This window comes from Salvelinus alpinus, chromosome 30 (genome assembly GCF_045679555.1).
Source record: "Salvelinus alpinus chromosome 30, SLU_Salpinus.1, whole genome shotgun sequence".
Taxonomy (NCBI): Eukaryota; Metazoa; Chordata; class Actinopteri; order Salmoniformes; family Salmonidae; genus Salvelinus; species Salvelinus alpinus.
This window is the reverse complement of record NC_092115.1, coordinates 43,552,130-43,567,679: the sequence shown is the minus strand read 5'-3', so window position 1 is coordinate 43,567,679 and position 15,550 is coordinate 43,552,130. Positions and strand designations below refer to the sequence as shown.

General features: G+C 46.8%; 1 long non-coding RNA gene across 3 annotated transcripts in view; it reads left to right on the top strand.

Annotated features, from left to right (window-relative positions):
• Positions 1-9,003, top strand: part of LOC139559534 (uncharacterized) — a 46,026-nt gene extending 37,023 nt beyond the window's left edge. For 2 of the 3 annotated variants that reach the window (XR_011671789.1, XR_011671790.1), the window contains one exon: positions 7,487-9,003. This is a non-coding gene — a long non-coding RNA (uncharacterized lncRNA). Of the gene's footprint in view, positions 1-6,983; positions 7,149-7,486 lie in introns of all 3 variants that reach the window. The other variant, XR_011671791.1, reaches the window with a different exon arrangement.
• The last annotated feature ends 6,547 nt before the right edge of the window (positions 9,004-15,550 follow it).

Genomic DNA, 15,550 nt, shown 5'->3' with positions numbered 1-15,550 from the left:
CACCCCTCTACCCCAGTCTGGTGTGGTGGACAACCCCCTAACCACCCCTCTACCCCAGTCTGGTGTGGTGGACAACCCCCTAACCACCCCTCTACCCCAGTCTGGTGTGGTGGACAACCCCCTAACCACCCCTCTACCCCAGTCTGGTGGGGTGGACAACCCCCTAACCATCCCTCTACCCCAGTCTGGTGGCGTGGACAACCCCCTAACCACCCCTCTACCCCAGGCTGGTGGGGTGGACGACCCCCTAACCACCCCTCTACCCCAGGCTGGTGGGGTGGACGACCCCCTAACCACCCCTCTACCCCAGTCTGGTGGCGTGGACAACCTCTTAACCACCCCTCTACCCCAGTCTGGTGGGGTGGACAACCCCCTAACCATCCCTCTACCCCAGTCTGGTGTGGTGGACAACCCCCTAACCACCCCTCTACCCCAGTCTGGTGTGGTGGACAACCCCCTAACCACCCCTCTACCCCAGTCTGGTGTGGTGGACAACCCCCTAACCACCCCTCTACCCCAGTCTGGTGTGGTGGACAACCCCCTAACCAACCCTCTACCCCAGTCTGGTGTGGTGGACAACCCCCTAACCAACCCTCTACCCCAGTCTGGTGTGGTGGACAACCCCCTAACCAACCCTCTACCCCAGTCTGGTGTGGTGGACAACCCCCTAACCAACTCCTCTACCCCAGTCTGGTGTGGTGGACAACCCCCTAACCAACCCTCTACCCCAGTCTGGTGGGGTGGACAACCCCCTAACCACCCCTCTACCCCAGTCTGGTGTGGTGGACAACCCCCTAACCACCCCACTACCCCAGTCTGGTGTGGTGGACAACCCCCTAACCACTCCTCTACCCCAGTCTGGTGTGGTGGACAACCCCCTAACCACCCCTCTACCCCAGTCTGGTGTGGTGGACAACCCCCTAACCACCCCTCTACCCCAGTCTGGTGGGGTGGACAACCCCCTAACCACCCCTCTACCCCAGTCTGGTGGGGTGGACAACCCCCTAACCACCCCTCTAACCCAGTCTGGTGGGGTGGACAACCCCCTAACCACCCCTCTACCCCAGTCTGGTGGGGTGGACAACCCCCTAACCATCCCTCTACCCCAGTCTGGTGAGGTGGACAACCCCCTAACCACTCCTTTACCCCAGTCTGGTGTGGTGGACAACCCCCTAACCACTCCTCTACCCCAGTCTGGTGGGGTGATCAACCCCCTAACCACCCCTCTACCCCAGTCTGGTGGCGTGGACAACCCCCTAACCACTCCTCTACCTCAGTCTGGTGGGGTGGACAACCCCCTAACCACCCCTCTACCCCAGCCTGGTGGGGTGGACAACCCCCTAACCACCCCTCTACCCCAGTCTGGTGTGGTGGACAACCCCCTAACCACCCCTCTACCCCAGTCTGGTGGGGTGGACAACCCCCTAACCACCCCTCTACCCCAGTCTGGTGTGGTGGACAACCCCCTAACCACTCCTCTACCCCAGCCTGGTGGGGTGGACAACCCCCTAACCACCCCTCTACCCCAGTCTGGTGGGGTGGACAACCCCCTAACCACCCCTCTACCCCAGTCTGGTGTGGTGGACAACCCCCTAACCACTCCTCTACCCCAGTCTGGTGTGGTGGACAACCCCCTAACCACTCCTCTACCCCAGTCTGGTGTGGTGGACAACCCCCTAACCACCCCTCTACCCCAGCCTGGTGGGGTGGACAACCCCCTAACCACCGCTCTACCCCAGTCTGGTGTGGTGGACAACCCCCTAACCACCGCTCTACCCCAGTCTGGTGTGGTGGACAACCCCCTAACCACCCCTCTACCCCAGTCTGGTGTGGTGGACAACCCCCTAACCACTCCTCTACCCCAGTCTGGTGGGGTGGACAACCCCCTAACCACCCCTCTACCCCAGCCTGGTGAGGTGGACAACCCCCTAACCACCCCTCTACCCCAGTCTGGTGGGGTGGACAACCCCCTAACCACCCCTCTACCCCAGTCTGGTGAGGTGGACAACCCCCTAACCACTCCTCTACCCCAGTCTGGTGGGGTGGACAACCCCCTAACCACCCCTCTACCCCAGTCTGGTGTGGTGGACAACCCCCTTACCACCCCTCTTCCCCAGTCTGGTGTGGTGGACAACCCCCTAACCACCCCTCTACCCCAGTCTGGTGTGGTGGACAACCCCCTTACCACCCCTCTACCCCAGTCTGGTGGGGTGGACAACCCCCTAACCACCCCTCTACCCCAGTCTGGTGTGGTGGACAACCCCCTTACCACCCCTCTACCCCAGTCTGGTGTGGTGGACAACCCCCTTACCACCCCTCTACCCCAGTCTGGTGTGGTGGACAACCCCCTAACCACCCCTCTACCCCAGTCTGGTGGGGTGGACAACCCCCTAACCACTCCTCTACCCCAGTCTGGTGTGGTGGACAACCCCCTAACCACCCCTCTACCCCAGTCTGGTGGGATGGACAACCCCCTAACCACCCCTCTACCCCAGTCTGGTGGGGTGGACAACCCCCTAACCACCCCTCTACCCCAGTCTGGTGGGGTGGACAACCCCCTAACCACCCCTCTACCCCAGCCTGGTGGGGTGGACAACCCCCTTACCACCCCTCTACCCCAGTCTGGTGTGGTGGACAACCCCCTAACCACTCCTCTACCCCAGTCTGGTGGGGTGGACAACCCCCTAACCATCCCTCTACCCCAGTCTGGTGTGGTGGACAACCCCCTAACCACCCCTCTACCCCAGCCTGGTGGGGTGGACAACCCCCTAACCACCCCTCTACCCCAGCCTGGTGGGGTGGACAACCCCCTAACCACCCCTCTACCCCAGTCTGGTGAGGTGGACAACCCCCTAACCACCCCTCTACCCCAGTCTGGTGAGGTGGACAACCCCCTAACCACTCCTCTACCCCAGTCTGGTGGGGTGGACAACCCCCTAACCACTCCTCTACCCCAGTCGGGTGTGGTGGACAACCCCCTAACCACTCCTCTACCCCAGTCTGGTGTGGTGGACAACCCCCTAACCACTCCTCTACCCCAGTCTGGTGGGGTGGACAACCCCCTAACCACACACACACACACACACACACACACACACACACACACACACACACACACACACACACACACACACACACACACACACACACACACACTCGGGGATCATTTATTCATATTAAAATACCACCAGAGACCAGTGTTAGGACAAGGAAGGGGATCCATCTTTTATAATGGAAAACTGCCTTTATATATTATAGACGCTAGTTGATCTGGCAGTACTGATAGAACAGTTCCCTTTAACCGCAACTACCTCAGTCTGGTGGGGTGGACAACCCCCTAACCACCCCTCTACCCCAGTCTGGTGGGGTGGACAACCCCCTAACCACCCCTCTACCCCAGTCTGGTGGGATGGACAACCCCCTAACCACTCCTCTACCCCAGTCTGGTGGGATGGACAACCCCCTAACCACCCCTCTACCCCAGTCTGGTGGGGTGGACAACCCCCTAACCACCCCTCTACCCCAGTCTGGTGGGATGGACAACCCCCTAACCACCCCTCTACCCCAGTCTGGTGGGGTGGACAACCCCCTAACCACCCCTCTACCCCAGTCTGGTGTGGTGGACAACCCCTTAACCACCCCTCTACCCCAGTCTGGTGGGGTGGACAACCCCCTAACCACCCCTCTACCCCAGTCTGGTGGGGTGGACAACCCCCTAACCACTCCTCTACCCCAGTCTGGTGTGGTGGACAACCCCCTAACCAACCCTCTACCCCTGTCTGGTGGCGTGGACAACCCTCTAACCACCCCTCTACCCCAGTCTAGTGTGGTGGACAACCCCCTAACCACCCCTCTACCCCAGTCTGGTGGGGTGGACAACCCCCTAACCACCCCTCTACCCCAGTCTGGTGTGGTGGACAACCCCCTAACCACCCCTCTACCCCAGTCTGGTGTGGTGGACAACCCCCTAACCAACCCTCTACCCCTGTCTGGTGGCGTGGACAACCCTCTAACCACCCCTCTACCCCAGTCTGGTGTGGTGGACAACCCCCTAACCACCCCTCTACCCCAGTCTGGTGAGGTGGACAACCCCCTAACCACTCCTCTACCCCAGTCTGGTGGGGTGGACAACCCTCTAACCACCCCTCTACCCCAGTCTGGTGTGGTGGACAACCACCTAACCACTCCTCTACCTCAGTCTGGTGGGGTGGACAACCCCCTAACCACCCCTCTACCCTAGTCTGGTGTGGTGGACAACCCCCTAACCACTCCTCTACCCCAGTCTGGTGGGGTGTACAACCCCCTAACCACCCCTCTACCCCAGTCTGGTGTGGTGGACAACCCCCTAACCACTCCTCTACCCCAGTCTGGTGGGGTGGTCAACCCCCTAACCACCCCTCTACCCCAGTCTGGTGTGGTGGACAACCCCCTAACCACCCCTCTACCCCAGTCTGGTGGGGTGGACAACCCCCTAACCACTCCTCTACCCCAGTCTGGTGGGGTGGACAACCCCCTAACCACTCCTCTACCCCAGCCTGGTGGGGTGGACAACCCCCTAACCATCCCTCTACCCCAGTCTGGTGTGGTGGACAACCCCCTAACCACCCCTCTACCCCAGCCTGGTGGGGTGGACAACCCCCTAACCACCCCTCTACCCCAGCCTGGTGGGGTGGACAACCCCCTAACCACCCCTCTACCCCAGCCTGGTGGGGTGGACAACCCCCTAACCACCCCTCTACCCCAGCCTGGTGGGGTGGACAACCCCCTAACCACCCCTCTACCCCAGCCTGGTGGGGTGGACAACCCCCTAACCACCCCTCTACCCCAGTCTGGTGAGGTGGACAACCCCCTAACCACTCTTCTACCTCAGTCCCCTCAACCACAGTCTGGTGGGGTGGATAACCCCCTAATCAGCCCTCTCCCCCAGTCCCCTCAACCCCAGTCCTGTGGGGTGTGTGTGAGCAGCCTCGTCTAAGTTTTCAACAGTGTGAGAGTTGAGGGGGGAGAGGAGGGGCTGGCTGTACCCCTCTGAATCTATTAGGCCAATATGCTGTTGGGGGCCACCTTCCATGGGTACGAGAGGCATTGGGCCCGAGAGCAATGGCTGTATATGAATGGACAAAGCCATCGGTCACTATGTGAAGACTCAATAGCACATGGAAGCCAAATGGCGTCTCATGAATACATACGTTGCTCTCGTTGAGCTACTCCAGGAAGTGACGTTGCAGGCTAGCTCAGTGCTGCTCCATCTTTTAAAATAATCAGTTCAAGGACATATATCTGGTGTATTAGAAGCAATGATTGGTACCATGATTTTCTTCTAAACATGTTTTTATTTACACAAATATTGACCACGAAGATTGCCATTTTCCCATTCCCTATTAGAGTTGCAAAGAAAAAGCCTTATCTCAGACTAGCCAATAAAAATAAAAGATTAAGATGGGCAAAAGAATACAGACACTGGACAGAGGAACTCTGTCTAGAAGGCCAGCATCCCGGAGTTGCCTCTTCACAGTTGACGTTGAGACTGGTGTATTGCGGGTAATATTTAATGAAGCTGCCAGTTGAGGACTTGTGAGGCGTTTGTTTCTCAAACTAGACACTCTAATGTACTTGTCCTCTTGCTCAGTTGTGCACCGGAGCCTCCCACTCCTCTTTCTATTCTGGTTAGAGACAGTTTGTGCTGTTCTGTGAAGGGAACAGTACACAGCTTTGTATGAGATCTGCAGTTTCTTGGCAATATCTCGCATGGAATAGCCTTCATTTCTCAGAACAAGAATAGACTGACAAGTTTCAGAAGAAAGTGCTTTGCTTCTGGCCATTTTGAGCCTGTAATCGAACCCACAAATGCTGATGCTCCAGATACTCAACTAGTCTAAAGAAGGACAGTTTTATTGCTTCTTTAAATCAGCACAACAGTTTTCAGCTGTGCTAACATAATTGCAAAATGATTTTCTAATGATCAATTAGCCTTTTAAAATGATAAACTTGGATTAGCTAACACAATGTGCCATTGGAACACAGGAGTGATGTTAGCTGATAATGGGCCTCTGTTCGCCTATGTAGATATTTCATAAAAAATCAGCCGTTTCCAGCTACAATAGTCATTTACAACATTAACAATGTCTACACTGTATTTCTGATCAATTTTATGTTATTTTAATGGACAAAAAATGGGCTTAACAAACTATCGTTTTAGTAAGTCGGTTAGTACATCTACTTTGTGCATGACAAGTAATTTTTCCAACAATTGTTTACAGATGGATTATTTCACTTATAATTCACTGTATCACAATTCCAGTGGGTCAGAAGTTTACATACACTAAGTTGACTGTGCCTTTAAACAGCTTGGAAAATTCCAGAAAATTATGTCATGGCTTTAGAAGCTTCTGATAGGCTAATTGACATTATTTGAGTCAATTGGAGGTGTACGTGTGGATGTATTTCAAGGCCTACCTTCAAACTCAGTGCCTCTTTGCTTGACATCATGGGAAAATCAAATGTGATGAAAGAAATAAAAGCTGAAATAAATAATTCTCTACTATTATTCTGACATTTCACATTCTTAAAGAAAAGTGGTGTTCCCAACTGACCAAAGACAGGAATATTTTACTAGGATTAAATGTCAGGAATTGTGAAAAACTGAGTTTAAATGTATTTGGCTAAGTTGTATGTAAACCTCTGACTTCAACTGTATATGTATATATATCCCCTAGTCTATTGCATTTGGATATTGGTTTATTGTCAAAATGCATAGGTCTGAATTTAGTTATTGTTTTAAACTGGCCATGCCTGCCTCCTTTATGACCAATTGTTATGACTATTCCTCATCCGTAATGAACGGAACACACCTATACAACAGGAATTGATGTTAGCCTTATGAACATCACAGTGTAGAGTCATAGGGCCATGACGTTGCAAAAGCCAGACAAGAGAAGTGTGTCTCTGAGTGAGTCTGGGATTGTGTGTCTGTGTTTTCCCAGAGGTGTAATTTCAGGGGGTCCCAGCTGACTGCCCTTCCTCTAGACATCACCATCCCACACCCAGAGGTCAGGGGTTGGGGGTGGAGCACAGACACACACACAGGCTGTTTGTGCTGACCTGTGTCTGTGTGCAGACTGAGGGGATCACTGCCCTGGGAGATAAGGGTTCGTTGGTGCCACCCCCCCATACACACAAACGCACACGTACGCCAACCACAGGACTGATGGTAGGAGATGGGAGAAACACACATGCAGCGACAGTGACCACATGCCTTAAGCACATCCCCGCAATCATTACCCACTGCGCGTGCACACACACACTGCATCACCACCCTGTCATCAGCGCTGCTTTACTAGCACATTGGACTGATAGCAATACTATCTCACTGCATTTATGTGTTCAGTCCAAAGTGCGGTTTCAGTATCATTTTAACCACATAACCAGCACTGAACAATTGAAAGAGCCACATATCGTCTAACCCATTGTCTTTGTGTCCACACAGATCGACATGTGAGAGTGAAAGAACGAAGGTCGCTTGTTTGGACCAACCGGATCACATGAGACCTTGTGGAGCGCTCCCATTGGTTCACCTAAGAAAAAAAGAGGGGGGGGGGGAGTCCTTTGACTTCAAGCTTGCTATAAAGATTCATAGAATGTGGAGTAAGATGGACATGCAAAACTGGACAAAATAACAATACAGAAATTGCTTCTACAATATTGAAATTGAATTAGTACACTCACCTCAGTTCTTCACAACTGACTGTTGCTCTCTGGAGCCATTCTAGTTTGGAAAACAAGTAGCAATGATCACAGATAATTTGTTTTGCTTTTAAGCTGATCTTTTGCTGAGGTGTGTATGATATATGATTTATGCTGTGTACAGTTATAATATAACAGAAATAGATCAATAAAAGTGCTTTGTTTTCTGAAAGTATTTTGTATCTATTTGGTTTAGTTTTTCAATGTCAAATTATGTTTTGACTGGTGGCTATATTTGATAGTCATCATATGATCATCATCTCCCAAGAAATACAGTGCCTTCAGAAAATGTTCACATCCCTTGACTTTTTCCACATTTTGTTGTGTTACAGCCTGCATTTGAAATGGATTACATAGAGATTTTGTGTCACTGGCGTACACACAATACTCCATAATGTAAAAGTGGAATTGTTTTTAAATTTTTTTTTACAAATAATGAAAAGTTGAAATGTATTGTGTCAATAAGTATTCAACACCCTAAATAAGTTCAGGAGTAAAAATATTCCTAAATCACATAAGTAGAATTATTCACACCTCCGAGTAACCTTTAGCAGCGATTACAACTGTGAGACTTTCTGGTTAAGTCTCTAAGAGCTTTGCACACTGGGATGGTACAATATTTTCCCATTATTTGTAAAAAAATTCTTCAAGCCCTGTCAAGTTGGTTGCTGATCAATGCTAGACAACCATTTTCCAGTCTTGCCATAGATTTTAACACCGATTTAAGTCAAAACTGTAACTTGGCCAACATTCAATGTAGTCTTGGTAACCAACTCCAGTGTACAGTATATTTTGCCTTGTGTTTTAGGTAATTGTGCTGCTGAAAGGTGAATTTGTCTCCTAGGGTCTGTTGGAAAGTAGACTGAACCAAGTTTTCCTGTGTTTAGCTCTATTCCGCTTCTTTTTATACAAAAAAACCTCTGTTGTCCTTGCCGATGACAAGCATACCCATAACATGATGAATCCACCACCTTGTTTGAAAATATGAATAGTGGTACTCAGTGATGTGTTGTGTTGGATTTGTCTCAAACATAACACTTTGTATTAGGACAAAAAGTAAACTTCTTTGCCACATTTTTTGCAGTGATACTTTAGTGCCTTATTGCAAACAAGATGCATGTTTTGGAATATTTGTATTCTGTACAGGCTTCCCTCTTTTCCCTGTCATTTAGGTTAGTATTGTGGAGTAACTACAATGTTGTTGATCAATCCTGAGTTTTCTCCTAACCCAGCCATTAAATTCTAACTGTTTTAAAATCACCATTGGCCTCATGGTGAAATCACTGAGCAATTTCCTTCCTTTCCGGCAACTGAGTTAGGAAGGCCGCCTGTATCTTTGTAGGGACTAGATGAATTGATACATCATCCAAAGTGCAATTAATAACTGCACCATGCTCAACGGATTATTCAATGTCTGCTTTTTTTTACCCATTTACCCAGCGAACCATTGGAAAACCTCCCTGGTCTTTGTGGTTGAATCTGTGCTTGAAATTCATTGCTCGACTGAGGGACCTTACAGATAATTGTACAGAGATGGGGTAGTTACTCAAAAATCATGTTAAACACTATTATTGCACACACCGAATCCATGCAATTTATGTGAATTGTTAGGCACAATTTTACTCCTGAGCTTATTTACGGTTAACAAAGAGGTTGAATACTTACGGATTCAAGACATTTCAGCTTTTCATTTTTAATTAATTTGTAAACATTTCTAAAAACATAATTCAACTTAGACAGTATGGGGTATTGTGTGTAGGCCAGTGACATAAAATCTCAATTTAATCAGTTTTAAATTCAGGCTGTAACACAACAAAATGTGTAAGGTCAAGGGGTGTGAATATTTTCTGAAGGCACTGTACATATTATGCAAATATTGTGACGCAAAGAAAACCACTTTCTGATTCGAATTCAAATTCCACTTCACACATCATATACAATAGAACCAATCTAGGAAACATTGACTTCTACATCCAATAGAACCCAGCTTCTTTCCAAAGCCATGAAGAATGAGCAGATCATAGAAATGAACAAAGAATCTCAATGAATGAAAGGAATAGTATAATCTCTCTGGAACTGGCTCTGGCAGTCCAGTAAGGCTTTGCTGGCACCCCCAGGGAAGCCTCAGTGAGCTGGGTGACTGCCCACACAGTGTCCATGCTGAGCACGGGTGGCATCACTACAGAACAGGGATGAACATGCTGTCTCTGGCCAAGAACCATGCCCATTGATACTTGTCAGTGCTAATATTAGGCTATTTTTATAGCTTATTATAGTAGTGCACACTATCATGGTACCGAGTGGCACAGCGGTCTAAGGTACTGTATCTCAGTGTAAAACACTACAGTCCTTGGTTCGAATCCAAGTTGTATCACATCTGGCCGTGATTGGGAGTCCCATAGGGCAGCGCACAATTAGCCCAGCGTCATACGGGTTTGGCCGGGGTAGGCCGTCATTGTAAATAACAATTTGTTCTTAACTGACTTGCCTAGTTAAATAAAAATACTTTTTAAAACCTATGGAGCACAAGCACACACAAAACAAAGCATGGTTGATTAATATATTCTACTGAAACTGTCTGAACGTTTTATTGGAATTAGAAGTTATTTTAAAGCTATGAAGATTATTTTACTGATATTTCATTTGTAGGCTACTGTAAGGGAAATAACGTGCTAGAATCAATGGTTATTAAATGACCACAATTTGCGATTGGGGTATATGGTTTGGAAAGTCTAATTGACGACTTTAAGCTAAAAATTGATTTACCAACGACACAATTGTTGATTTAGGGGGAATCATGTAATTGATTGTACATTTAAAATGTATTTTTTTGTGGTAAACCGGACTTTCAAAAAGGGTAGGCCTAGGCTACTGTCCAGTTTAAATGCCAACATTGTACTGATATACTCAAGCCACGCCTACAATTAACGCCATTTTGGCGAAAAAATAAACTCATTCGGATTATTATATAATCTGTCAAATGTGTATAAAAACGTTAGAAGAATATTGTACTACGTTTTTATAGCTCGTTGATGTTATCGCTACAACTGGCGTTAATTATTTTCTAATAACAAGGTTCAAACAATGTAATATCAACTTTGTGAATTCAAAATATTGTTTTGATATATATGTATACAAAAAGTAATACATTTAGCAGTAAAAAAAAATCAAGCTCTTGAAAATATTTAAGCATCAACGTTTTATCTTAAACAGTGCTGAAATTGTAATCATTGGCTGGCAAAATTATGCTCCATAAAGGATCACATTTATTTTAACATTGTCATAATTTGTCACATATTTCAAGAGCAAGTTTGATCAATTGCAAGACACCAAATCTTCATAGTCAATCAAATAGTAGCATATCAAACAAAACGTTTTATCGTGTAGGCTAAACGAAGACGTTTATTAAAAACGAATAATGAGAAGGATAAGAGAAATATCTGAGAGTATGGTTATTATTGTCGAAATGACTAAATACATTTCGATTGGGGCAAGAAACAAATGCTAAATGTAAAGTAATTTATATCATCTTGGCGTTTACTGAAAGCACAAGTCATATTCCATACCTTAATGTAGTTCTGTAGCCACTGACTGTGTTGACCATACACATACTGTACATGAATATATCCTCCCCAGTATTGTTGTCTGACACAAACATCCATTTAATTAGTTATCCTCATTATTATAAGACAGCTCAATAACCTACGAACTAGTGTGGCCTATTAGCCTACACGTTGCAGGCTGGTAAAGAAGGCATTTATATTTTATTAAATTAAAATCCTCGAATAAACTACAAATGTTGTTCTCAGAAATGCAAGTACATCAAATAAAAACACATAGTGCGCATAAGACAAATTCATCATTTGGCCTGGATGTATACATGAAAAATGAATCTTCTTCCTTCTAACTGTATTGTTAAAGGTTTACCTTAGCCTACATGTGATACAGAAAGCGCACACAGCCACATGAACTGCAGATTTATAAAATACACCCCCCAAAAAATCATCCCATTGGATTTGGGCTCTCCCACTGCTGGAATCCACAGAGCTGGACTCTTCCATCCCTGCATCAATTCTGTTATGTATGAGCTCAGTTTCTCTACATCAGGAAGCCAATGGGGAGCCTTGTGTGTCTTTGCTTTCCTTGGTGTGTCTAATTAACATAATCACCATAACAACGATAGTAACGGGTCTTTTAGCGTGGAGTGATAAGGTGGATTGACTATGCATAAAACATCTTACATCCATTGCAGTATTCTGTGCACAGTGATGGTTCTGTGGGAATATTAATATACAGTATTGCATATACACTGAACAAAAATATAAATGCAACATGTAAAGTGCTGGTCCCATGATTCATGAGCTGAAATAAAAGATCCCAGAAATGTTCCATAAGCACAAAAAGCGTATTTCTCTCAAGTTTATTGCACAAATTTGTTTACATTCCTGTTAGTGAGCATTTTTCCTTTGCCAAGATAATCCATCCACCTGACAGGTGTGCCATATCAAGAACCTCATTAAACAGCATGATCATTACCCAGGTGCACCTTGTGCTGGGGACAATAAAAGGCCACTAAAATGTGCAGTTCTCACACAACACAATGCCACAGACGTCTCAAGGTTTCAGGGAGCGTGCAATTGGCAAGATGACTGCAGGAATGTCCACCAGAGCTGTTGCCAGATAATTTTTGTTTCTCTACCATAATGTCATTTTAAAGAATTTTGCAGTACGTCCAACTGGCCTCACAACCAAAGACCACGTGTAACCACGCCAGCCCAGGACCTCCACATCCGTCTTCTTCAACTGTGGGATGGCCTGAGACTAGCCACCTGGACAGCTGATTAAACTGTGGTTTGTAAAACCGAAGAATTTCTGCACAAACTGTCAGAAACCGTCTCAGGGAAGCTCATCTGCATGCTCGTTGTTCTCACCAGGGTCTTGACCTGACTGCAGTTCGGCATAGTAACCAACTTCAGTGGGCAAATGCTCACCTTCGATGGCAACTGGCCCACTGGAGAAGTGTGCTCTTCACGGATGAATACTGACTGGTTTTCTGATCTACTCCCCTACCTTTTTTAAAAGATATCTTTGACCAACAGATGCATATCTGTATTCCCAGTCATGTGAAATCCATAGATTAGGGCCTAATGAATTTATTTCAATTGACTGATTTCATTATAAAAACTGTAGCTCAGTAACCCCTTTGAAATTGTTTTATTTTGTGTTTACATGTTTGTTCAGTGTATAAATTATTGCTCCTGATGATAGCCCCTCAAGGGATAAATAAAGTCCTGTTGACTTGCAGTGTATCATAAACTGTCAGATGCACCTGACAGATTCCGATACAATTGTATCATCTGCTTGTTGTAACCTACCTCTACAGTGCATTTGGAAAGTATTCAGACCCCCAGACTTTCTTCCACATTTTGTTACTTTACAGCCTTCTTCTAAAACAGCCTCGAGACTTCTTGGATATGACGCTACAAGCTTGGCACACCTGTATTTGGGGAGATTCTCCCATTCTTCTCTGCAGATCCTCTCAAGCTCACATCCTCTCTGACTATTTTCAGGTCTCTCCAGAGATGTTCGATCAGGTTGAAGTCCGGGCTCTGGCTGGGCCACTCAAGGACATTCTGAGACTTGTCCTGAAGCCACTCCTGCATTGTCTTGGCTGTGTGCTTAGGGTCGTTGTCCTGTTGGAAGGTGAACCTTCGCCCCCAGCCCCCAGTCTGAGGTCCTAAGCACTCCGGAGCAGGATCTCTCGTGAAGCATGGCATTGAGGCCAAAGAGTTTAATCTTGGTTTCATCAGACGAGAGAATCTTGTTTCTCATGGTCTGAGAGTCATTTAGGTGCCTTTTGGCAAACTCCAAGCGGGCTGTTATGCGCCTTTTACTGAGGAGTGGCATCCGTCTGGCCGCTCTACAATAAAGGCCTGATTGGTGGAGTGCTGCAGAGATGGTTGTCCTTCTGGAAGGTTCTCCCATCTCCACAGAGGAATTTTGGAGCTCTGTCAGAGTGGCCATGACCACCCTGACCATGTCCCTTCTCCCCCGATTGCTCAGTTTGGCTTCTTCCATTTAAGAATGATGGAGGCCACTGTGTTCTTGGGTTCCTTCAATGCTGCAGAAATGTGTTGGTACCCTTCCCCAGATCTATGCCTCGACACAATCCTGTCTCAGAGCTCTATGGACAATTCCTTCAACCTCATGGCTTGGTTTTTGCTCTGACATGCACTGTCAACTGTGGGACCTTATATATTCCAAATCATGTCCAATCAACCGAATTTACCACAGGTGGACTCGAATCAAGTTGTAGAAACATCAAGGATGACCAATGGAAACATTATGCACGGAGCTCAATTTTGGCAAAGGGTCTGAACACGTATGTAAATAAGTTATCCGTTTTTAATACATTTGCAAAAAAAACTAAAAACCTGTTTTCACTGTGTCATTATGGGGTATTGTGTGTAGATTGATGAGGAAATTGTTTTATTTAATCAATTTCAGAATAAGGCTGCCCAAATGCACTGTATATACTGAAACACATCCTTTAATGACAGCTAGGGCAAATTCATTTATTTTCTCACCTCTTACTACTAGTCAGAGGTGAGTATGGTTGTGGATGCTCCCAATGATTTCTACTGCAGTTGTTTCTATGGGTTTTAGTAAGCACATGGAATGGTTAAACAGGCAGAATGGTTCAACAGTCTGAGTTATTTGAATAAATGCTCATTGTTTTTTCCTCTACCTGGCACTCTGCCAAGTACCTATGGCAACCACGTCTTGTATCCCTTTCTTTCCATACCCATCTCCTTTCTCCCCACAACAGCCCACTTCCGTTATACACACACGTTAATGTTTTTAAACGCATGTAAATTGTAAAGTCTTTTTCGTTATGCGTCGGACCCCAGTAAGACTAGCTATTGGCGTCCGCTAATGGGGATCCTAATAAATCAAATCTTCTGTTAGGATGACGAGTGCTCAATGGAGACTTAAGATTGGTTGGAGGCCAAGGTGGCCCACCACTCACTATTCATTTATTTTATTTAACCAGGCAAGTCAGTTAAGAACAAATTCTTATTTTCCTAGGAACTGCCTTGTTCAGGGACAGAACGACACATTTTTACCTTGTCAGCTCGGGGATTCGATCTTGCAACCTTTCGGTTACTAGTCCAACGCTCTAACCACTAGGCTACCTGCCGCCCCACTATTAAGTCCAAGAGGAAGGAACAGGTGTCTCAGTCTAATGCGGCTTCGTCGCCTTGTCTCATCTGCACTGATGTGAAACAGGAGAAATCTGGTGTAGGCCGCATCGACCATATTGCCTTCACCTGTACACAACCCAGATTCAGGTTGTGTTTTGACCTGGAATCAAAGCTGATGTTTACCAAACTAAAATGACCCAACATCCATTCATATGACACAGTGCACGGTATGGGTTTGAATTAAGAAATTAAGACATGATTGATCAATACTCTCAAAACATCCTCCTCTCTGTGATCATCTCCAATATTACTTGAAAGGGACTTTGTAGGTTTTCACCATTCAGAATCCTTATATAGAAGGAGAGGCTACTTGAGACCATAAGGACCCAGGTGTGATTAGTGGTAGTGAGTTAAGGCATGGTAGCTTTGTCAAGGTCAAGTTCAGGGCAGGACCAAGGAAGCACAAGGCCATCACCATAGTAAACCATGTTTGCTATAATAGTGTTACACTGCCATCTACAGACGGTTCCGTTTTGAACTTGATTGCTTTGGGTATGATGAAACCAAGATACGAGATCCCACCAGTTTAGCAGTCATATAGC